The sequence below is a fragment of the Hyperolius riggenbachi genome, chromosome 1 (genome assembly GCF_040937935.1).
Source record: "Hyperolius riggenbachi isolate aHypRig1 chromosome 1, aHypRig1.pri, whole genome shotgun sequence".
NCBI classification, from domain to species: Eukaryota; Metazoa; Chordata; class Amphibia; order Anura; family Hyperoliidae; genus Hyperolius; species Hyperolius riggenbachi.
The window spans coordinates 528,800,586-528,810,300 of NC_090646.1; the positions used below are offsets into that span (position 1 = coordinate 528,800,586).

At 51.2% G+C, this 9,715-nt stretch overlaps 1 protein-coding gene across 4 annotated transcripts in view; it reads right to left on the reverse strand.

The window, feature by feature from the left end:
• LOC137525225 (serine/threonine-protein kinase TAO3) overlaps window positions 1–2,711 on the reverse strand; it is a 278,858-nt gene extending 276,147 nt beyond the window's left edge. For all 4 annotated transcript variants that reach the window (XM_068246237.1, XM_068246260.1, XM_068246217.1 and 1 more), the window contains exon 1: window positions 2,427–2,711. The gene's annotated coding sequence lies outside the window, so the exon portion shown is untranslated. The remainder of the gene's footprint in view (window positions 1–2,426) is intronic.
• Between the last annotated feature and the right edge of the window lie 7,004 nt (window positions 2,712–9,715).

Here is a 9,715-nt window from a genome sequence, read left to right on the forward strand (position 1 = left end):
GGGGGGCAGGAGGGGAGCTGTCAGAGTGAGTCCCGGGCAGGAGGGGAGCTGTCAGAGTGAGTCCCGGGCAGGAGGGGAGCTGTCAGAGTGAGTCCCGGGCAGGAGGGGAGCTGTCAGAGTGAGTCCCGGGCAGGAGGGGAGCTGTAAGAGTGAGTCCCGGGCAGGAGGGGAGCTGTAAGAGTGAGTCCCGGGCAGGAGGGGAGCTGTCAGAGTGAGTCCCGGGCAGGAGGGGAGCTGTCAGAGTGAGTCCCGGGCAGGAGGGGAGCTGTCAGAGTGAGTCCCGGGCAGGAGGGGAGCTGCCAGAGTGAGTGGGGGGCAGGAGGGGAGCTGCCAGAGTGAGTGGGGGGCAGGAGGGGAGCTGCCAGAGTGAGTGGGGGGCAGGAGGGGAGCTGTCAGAGTGAGTGGGGGGCAGGAGGGGAGCTGTCAGAGTGAGTGCGGGGCAGGAGGGGAGTTGTCAGAGTGAGTGCGGGGCAGGAGGGGAGTTGTCAGAGTGAGTGCGGGGCAGGAGGGGAGCTGTCAGAGTGAGTGCGGGGCAGGAGGGGAGCTGTCAGAGTGAGTGCGGGGCAGGAGGGGAGTTGTCAGAGTGAGTGGGGGGCAGGAGGGGAGCTGTCAGAGTGAGTGGGGGGCAGGAGGGGAGCTGTCAGAGTGAGTGGGGGGCAGGAGGGGAGTTGTCAGAGTGAGTGGGGGGCAGGAGGGGAGCTGTCAGAGTGAGTCCCGGGCAGGAGGGGAGCTGTCAGAGTGAGTCCCGGGCAGGAGGGGAGCTGTCAGAGTGAGTCCCGGGCAGGAGGGGAGCTGTCAGAGTGAGTCCCGGGCAGGAGGGGAGCTGTCAGAGTGAGTCCCGGGCAGGAGGGGAGCTGTCAGAGTGAGTCCCGGGCAGGAGGGGAGCTGTCAGAGTGAGTCCCGGGCAGGAGGGGAGCTGTCAGAGTGAGTCCCGGGCAGGAGGGGAGCTGTCAGAGTGAGTCCCGGGCAGGAGGGGAGCTGTCAGAGTGAGTCCCGGGCAGGAGGGGAGCTGTCAGAGTGAGTCCCGGGCAGGAGGGGAGCTGTCAGAGTGAGTGCCGGGCAGGAGGGGAGCTGTCAGAGTGAGTGCCGGGCAGGAGGGGAGCTGTCAGAGTGAGTGCCGGGCAGGAGGGGAGCTGTCAGAGTGAGTTCCGGGCAGGAGGGGAGCTGTCAGAGTGAGTGCGGGGCAGGAGGGGAGCTGTCAGAGTGAGTGGGGGGCAGGAGGGGAGCTGCCAGAGTGAGTGCGGGGCAGGAGGGGAGCTGTCAGAGTGAGTGCGGGGCAGGAGGGGAGCTGTCAGAGTGAGTGCGGGGCAGGAGGGGAGCTGTCAGAGTGAGTGCGGGGCAGGAGGGGAGCTGTCAGAGTGGGGGGCAGGAGGGGAGCTGTCAGAGTGAGTGGGGGGCAGGAGGGGAGCTGCCAGAGTGAGTGGGGGGCAGGAGGGGAGCTGTCAGAGTGAGTGCGGGGCAGGAGGGGAGCTGTCAGAGTGAGTGCGGGGCAGGAGGGGAGCTGTCAGAGTGAGTGCGGGGCAGGAGGGGAGCTGTCAGAGTGAGTGCGGGGCAGGAGGGGAGCTGTCAGAGTGAGTGCGGGGCAGGAGGGGAGCTGTCAGAGTGAGTGCGGGGCAGGAGGGGAGCTGTCAGAGTGAGTGCGGGGCAGGAGGGGAGCTGTCAGAGTGAGTGCGGGGCAGGAGGGGAGCTGTCAGAGTGAGTGCGGGGCAGGAGGGGAGCTGTCAGAGTGAGTGCGGGGCAGGAGGGGAGCTGTCAGAGTGAGTGCGGGGCAGGAGGGGAGCTGTCAGAGTGAGTGCGGGGCAGGAGGGGAGCTGTCAGAGTGAGTGCGGGGCAGGAGGGGAGCTGTCAGAGTGAGTGCGGGGCAGGAGGGGAGCTGTCAGAGTGAGTGCGGGGCAGGAGGGGAGCTGTCAGAGTGAGTGCGGGGCAGGAGGGGAGCTGTCAGAGTGAGTGCGGGGCAGGAGGGGAGCTGTCAGAGTGAGTGCGGGGCAGGAGGGGAGCTGTCAGAGTGAGTGCGGGGCAGGAGGGGAGTTGTCAGAGTGAGTGGGGGGCAGGAGGGGAGTTGTCAGAGTGAGTGCGGGGCAGGAGGGGAGCTGTCAGAGTGAGTGCGGGGCAGGAGGGGAGCTGTCAGAGTGAGTGCGGGGCAGGAGGGGAGTTGTCAGAGTGAGTGGGGGACAGGAGGGGAGCTGTCAGAGTGAGTGCGGGGCAGGAGGGGAGCTGTCAGAGTGAGTGCGGGGCAGGAGGGGAGTTGTCAGAGTGAGTGGGGGACAGGAGGGGAGTTGTCAGAGTGAGTGGGGGGCAGGAAGGGAGCTGTCAGAGTGAATTCGGGGCAGGAGGGGAGCTGTCAGAGTGAGTGCGGGTGAGCAGGAGGTTGTCAGGGACAGGGTGAGTGCGGAGTAGTGGCTGTGAGTGACTCTCAACTCAAGTACCCGGCTGGAAGATTTCCCGCTCCGTCCTGTCAGCTTACAGCCGCGTGCTTTGCCTCTTTCTTCACTTCTGTCAGTGCTGCGCGCACGACCCAATCGCACCTTTCTGACCCCTCGCAGCCCCCATCCTTCTTCGGGGAGTTTACTGATAAAGAGAAAAAAATGGAACCTCCAGCGCGAGGAAAGCTGTTTAGTCAGGCAGAGAAAGCAGACCGCCTAAACGCCTCAGCTACCATCTGGCCATGGCGATCCTTGGCTGCACGTTCGATTGCTTTGGTCTCCTGAAACAGGGAAGTGCGTGCTTCGTGTTATTACATTTTTTGGAGACCACGTGAGAATACAGACCCCGCCCTGTTTCAGTGACATTCTGAAGTCTGTGTTAACAGCTTCGCTATTTTTAGCCCATTGGGTTATTTGTTAACCCGTTCGCGGCCAGAGCGGAGGCGAAGGCTGGCAGGATTACGTAATGACACGTGCTCGGCCAGTCTGTGATGGGCTTGTGGGCTGCCTGGCTGATGCTCGGAGTGCTGGAAGTGAAGATTGGGGGCAACTTGCTGCTGACAGCGGCTGAGGACTTCATGAAACATTTAGGAGTGTGTTTCCTCACTCGGCAGTATGCTCCCTAATAGCAGGGACGAATGCTAGAAGCGCTTGTGATTTGTGTAATTATACATACATACATTAAATAAAGGTGTGGGGGCGGACGATGAGAAATTGGGTCATGTAATAAAGGCAGAATCGTCCTGATTTCTCCTGTCTTCTGTTAGAGCTCTGTTTTGCTGCCCCCTGCCTGCCACATTCTTTCCTTGCATGCAAAAATGTTACCAAAAGGAAAAGTCGTGAATCTTTGTTATTAAAAAAAAAAAAGAACGAATATGTGGAAGCATGAGTAATCAACCAAACCCTGTGTTTTTTATTCTTGTAAGAAGAAAAGAGAACTTCACTCATTTCCTTTTGCTCTCAAAGTGTCAAACTAAGAAAAAAAATCTCAGCACAGAAACATATTACAAAATATGTTTCTCTTTATATTGAGGATGAGTTTTCACTTTTGTTTTTATTGTGGTTTATGACCAGACCACCACTCGTGGGTATTACAAAAGATAAAACATGAGAGAAATGTTTTCCCATTTTGTGTAATGTATGTTTAGTTGGGTGTTAGGCAGGGACAGTGCTAACGATTGCCCCAGGGTCCTAAACTAGCTGCCAGCCCCCCCCCCCCCCCCCCTTTTATTTTGGTCCCTAGGACCCCTGGAAAGTTTGGCAGTGTAGGGACTCACCTCTCCCAGTTGGAAAACTCCATGGGTCTCTGTGTTGTCGTCTTCATCCCCTCTGATCTTGTCAGTGACCCAATGGCATATTACATAATATCATGTGCTGAGTCACGAAGGAGAGGCAGTATGGAGACAGAAATGCATGGAACCCTGGACTAATGGAGGAGCGCACCAGCTGGGACAGGTGAGTCGCTACACTGCAAAAAACTGCAGGGGTCATCAAAAAAGTTGGGGGGAGACTGGGCACCTGGGGGGAGAGAAATTTGACAGCAAAAAAAGGGGCCTTGTCCCCATTGTAGTAACCAGAATTGGCTCTGGAATTAGGCTAAGTTCACAGTGGGACGTTGCATAACATACAGAACCGCACTGCATTGTAAGGCCCGGTGCACACCAAAACTGCTAGCAGATCCTCAAAACGCTAGCGGTTTTTGGAGCAGATTTCAGAGCGATTCTAGGCATGTTTAGAGACGTTTTCTAAACATGCCTAGTGTTTTTTGGGAGCGTTTTTGTGTAGCAGATTACTAATATTGTTACAGTAAAAACTGTTACTGAACAGCTTCTGTAACAAAAACACCTGGCAAACCGCTCTGATCTAGCATATTCCAGAGCGGTTTGCGTTTTTTCCTATACTCTACATTGAGGCAGAAACGCTTCTGCAAACCACAAACGTGCAGCAGGAGGCACGTTTGTGATTTGCTAAAAACATCAAACCGCTAGTGTGCACCAACCCATTGAAATACATTAGCAAAGCGTTTTCACAGGCAGATGCGGTTGGCGGATCGCTGCTAAAACCGCTCAGTGTGCACTGGGCCTAAGTCTATGCAAAGTTCAGAGTGCATCTTGTGTAATGCGATCCAACAGATTACTGTATCCCAACGCAGTTTATGCAGTGTGTTACCTCATAACGTGGCAGTGAAGCATACTTTTAATTGACTGCATGCTTCATTGTATGTGACACAACAATCACATAACGATTTTTCCCCTCCATTGCTTTCCTGTTTTTACGGGGATCGCAATGCAGCTCACACTATGAATTTAGCTTTAAAATGTACCTGAGACCAATGAAACCCAGGGCTTTATACTTACCTGGGGCTTCCTCCAGCCCCCTGTAGTCCATTGGCACCCTTGGTATGGGTCTGTTCCCTTCCATTCTTCCGCAGTCAGCTCCAGTAAAGTCCCCAACTAAGTTAGTCAGGGATTACTGCACATGCCTAGTCTTGGCTGCACACCTCCTTGGTCCTGTGCATTAACAAGCCATAACTAGCTGCACATGTGCAAAACATGACCAAGGAGGCTCCTCCCTGGTCCTGTGCAGTATCAAGCCATAACTAGCTCACATGTGCAGAACATGACCAAGGAGCTGTGCGGACAGGGCCACGTATGCGCAGTAGTCCCCGACTGGAGCCGACAGCGGGAGAATGAAGGGGACCAGACAGACACAGAGGGAGCCCATGTAATACAGGGGGCTGGAGGAAAGCTCAGGTAATTATAAATCCTTGTGTTACATAATCAACTTGTCAAAATCTGGAGCTTTTCAAAGGTGAACATACAGTATAATCTCCATGCAGATGCTATTAAACATTTTTGACTAGTTGGAGGGAATCTAAAGCCGCATCTACACACGTAGATGCGGCCGCGATGCTCCTTATCAATCCAACAGTACGGATCTTGCTTCCGCTGATTCCCTGCTCGCTCCCCGCGAGGGGACAATGGCAGGGAATCGAGCGGAAGATAAGCGACGCCGGCGGGGACGAGCGGGGAATCGTATGCGGCGCACGCGCAGCGAGCGGGGACGCGGCGGGCACGCGCGGGTACGCGGAAGAGGCGATCCGGCAGCTAATCCAGCCACCGGATCGCATCCTCATCTACGCGTGTAGATGAGGCTTTAAGCTCGATTCCCTGCCATTGTCCCCTCGCGGGGAGCGAGCAGGGAATCGGCGGAAGCAAGATCTGTCCTGTTGGATCTTATCAATCGAGCCGCATCAGCGGCTCGATTGATAAGGAGCATCACGGCCGCATCTACGTGTGTAGATGCGGCTTAAAGGCTATAAAAAGTTTTGCTAGAAAAGTTGTAATAAACCTAGGGCTTGTCAACAGTGAACATGCAAACTCAATGCAGGTATTATCCTGGCTGGGAATAGAACCAATGACTAGTATTGCAAAGTAAGCATGCTAACCACTTAGCCCCACCAATCAGTTTTCTTTGCTTTGTGTGCGCTAGTGCCTCAAAATCTACCATATTCTATGAACACTTGCTAAAGTCCTCACCGCACCCTTATCAATCAAAGGACTTATGAGGCGAAAGCCCTAATCTATTTTTGACTCACCTAGGGCTTCTTCCAGGCCCTAGCAGCCGTCTCAGTCGCTTGCCACAGCCGCGGTCCTCCTCGGTGTCCCCGCTGGCCAGCCATAGTGGTCGCGACCCGCCGGCTCTTCTGCACTTGCGTGGGCACTTGTGACGCATACTGCGTTTGTGCTGGAGTTGTGCGCAGGCGCAGTACGTGCCAGATGATGTGGACATGCATGCGCGAGGGACTGAGGTGGCTGCTAGGGGCTGAAAGAAGTCCCAGGTGAGTAAAAAATAGTTTATGGCTTTCGCCTTGGAAGTCCTTTAAGGCAGGGTTCACACTTATCCATGCGGAAATCGCTAATGTTTTTTGCATTCGGATTTTCCGTACACAATTCGTGTTTTGTTTACCTTCGTTTCGAGCGTGTTCTTTCAAAGTAGCTAATGAAAGTCAATGAGAATTTGCATGTGGTTTTCGAATTTATGCTGTGAGATGTACGTCTTTTGCACATGTGAAAGCATGAATGCAATTTTAAAATTATCAACCGAGTGTGACCCTCCATTGACTTTCATTAAAGTGAACCCGAGGTGCAAATAAACTGATGAGATAAACAATTATATTTATCATCCTACTCCTAAAAATGACTTTTTTAAGTTTACCATGGTTTCTTCTACAGTAATATTTTAACATTTACAAAGTAGGTTGAATGTTTTATGGTCTCTAATCAATGACAGCCTATTAAGTTTCCCACAGTTCCCAGAAAAAGGTCAGTAGTTTATGTATTTTATCTCTCCCTGCTCTCAGAAGTTGTATTCTTCCAGGAAAACTTTTATGGCTGTAATTGGCTTAGCAGTGATGTTTACTATATTCCCAACAAGGTACCTACAAAACAGAAGCTGTCACTTCCATGCCTAGAAATTAACTTTTTCAGGTAGCAAAACAAAACAAGTAAAACAGCCTGGTTATTAATAGGTTCCATACTGTACATACAAGTTTATCTCATAAATGTATGTCACATATGGCCTCCCTTACACTTTAAGCATTTTCGCAATTTGCACACAATATTTAATAAGTGCCTAGGTGTAGATTTACAGAACTCTTAAAGGGAACCTGAAGCGAGTAAAATTATTTAAAATAAACACATGACGTAGCTGCAAATGAATATTACATACTTACCTCAACATCAGTTCCTCTCAGAAGCTCACCATTTTCTTCTTACAGTGTTCCCTACCAGTTGATGTCAGTTATATATCAGCAGCTGTTAGTCACAACTGAATGTGCAAGGTAATGTCTATGATTCTCTATGGCTCAGTGTGCTGACCAGGAAGCTGTTATGGGGTAATGATCATTTTTAAAACGGAGGACAGAGAATTCCATTGATCACAGTGGACAAATCGGACGCAGGAGAGGAGAAAGAGATTGAGGAGTAGACCACACAGGAGGTAAGTATGACCTGTGTATGGTTATTTTAACTTTTTATTTTCAGTTCAGTTCTCTTTAAGTATGAACCTACACTTAACCACCCTGGCGTTCTGATAAGATCGCCAGGGAGGCTGCGGGAGGGTTTTTTTTAAATTAAAAAAAAACTATTTCATGCAGCCAACTGAAAGTTGGCTGCATGAAAGCCCACTAGAGGGCGCTCCGGAGGCGTTCTTTCGATCGCCTCCGGCGCCCAGAATAAACAAGGAAGGCCGCAATGAGCGGCCTTCCTTGTTTTGCTTACACCGTCGCCATAGCGACGAGCGGAGTGACGTCATGGACGTCAGCCGACGTCCTGACGTCAGACGCCTCCGATCCAGCCCTTAGCGCTGGCCGGAACTTTTTGTTCCGGCTGCGCAGGGCTCAGGCGGCTGGGGGGACCCTCTTTCGCCGCTGCTCGCGGCGAATCGCCGCAGAGCGGCGGCGATCGGGCAGCACACGCGGCTGGCAAAGTGCCGGCTGCGTGTGCTGCTCTTTATTTGGCGCAAATCGGCCCAGCAGGGCCTGAGCGGCAGCCTCCGGCGGTGATGGACGAGCTGAGCTCGTCCATACCGCCCAGGTGGTTAAAGAGGAGCTCCAGTGAAAATAATGTAATAAAAAAGTGCTTCATTTTTACAATAGTTATGTATAAACGATTTAGTCAGTGTTTGCCCATTGTAAAATCTTTTAAATCCCTGATTTACATTCTGACATTTATCACATGGTGACATTTTTACTGCTGGCAGGTGATGTAGCTGCTGCATGCTTTTTTAGCAGTTGGAAACAGCTATTTCCCACAATGCAACAATGTTCACAGACAGGAAACTGCCAGGAGTACCACGGTCCTCAGAGTTGCTTGTGGGAGGGGTTTCATCACAATATCAGTCATACAGCGCCCCCTGATGTTCTGTTTGTTAAAAGGAATAGATTTCTCATGTAAAGGGGAGTATCAGCTACTGATTGGGATAAAGTTAAATTCTTGGTTGGAGTTTCTCTTTAAAGGAAATCAGAAAGGACTTTAAAAAAAAAGTTTCACTTACCTGGGGCTTCTGCCAGCCCCCTACAGCCACTTCCTCCACCACTTCAGTGACTTCCTGTTGAAAGAGTAACTACTGGTATAATGATCAAATCGGTCAACCGCTCCCATGTGTTTAGTATATTCTACGACTGCTGTGGGCTTCTCAACATTTTCAGTCACTCTACCTTTCATTGTTCTCTGCTGTGTCGTTGTAGTAGGAGGGTACAAAGTGCTAAACATGTGTATAATACGCTTATCCTTCCATGCCAATACCAATTCTTCCCTGTTAACAGGGCCAGATTTGTACTTTCCAGCGCCCTAGGCCGGCTGTCACCAACCGCCCCCCCCCTCCTCCCCATTCTGTCCAATTCAGACTAGTTTGTATGGGCCCTCCTCTGTTTTGCTGCTTTGCCCTGTTCAACAAAGAAGCAGTGCATGCTTTATCCACTCCATGTAATTTTGCTCTCCTGTCTGCATGCACAGCAGGCGATAGTGTTCTGGGCTTGCATACTTCAGAAATGATGCTCATGTATGAGCAGCACTTGTCAAGTACACATACCCATAACACTCCCTCGGCTCCTGTGCACATGTATACAGGAGTGCAAAATTACAGGGAGCCCCAGTGGACAGCGCTGCTTCTTTGTCCTCTGTGCTACTTGCTGCCGTCAGAGCCACAAATAGGGGACAGTGCAGCACAATGCAGAGAAGCCCATCCAAAACAGAAGACAGGTAAGTAGAAGGATCCGACACTACACACACTGGCATATATGTAGTGTAATGCTATATATCTTGGCGTTTTGAGTCCGCAAGGAGAAAAGCGCAATATAAATGTTATTTGTCTTGTCTTGTGTATATACACATGATGCAATTTTCTGACAGATTTACTGTCAGGTCGATTATTTCCATCATGTTTGAACTGATTTCAATTTTTCGATCAATTTGCTGTTCACTTCTATGAAAAATCATTCAGAAAATTGATTGGAAAGCAGATCGGACATGTTGGAAATAGTCGATCTGACAGTAAATCTGTCAGAAAATTGCATTGTGTGTACCCAGCATAAGCTCAGGTGCACTTTACACAGTGACAATTTAGCACTTAAGACAGATCTTAAAATCAGTCAGCAGGAAGTTTTGTATCAGAATAACACTTTTTATTGGCTAACCAAAAGAAAAACAGTGAGCCTTTGGTTAATGAGCCATCTTCAGACTTTGTTATTGTATACAAGATGTTAGGCACACAGCTTTATATATACAGTC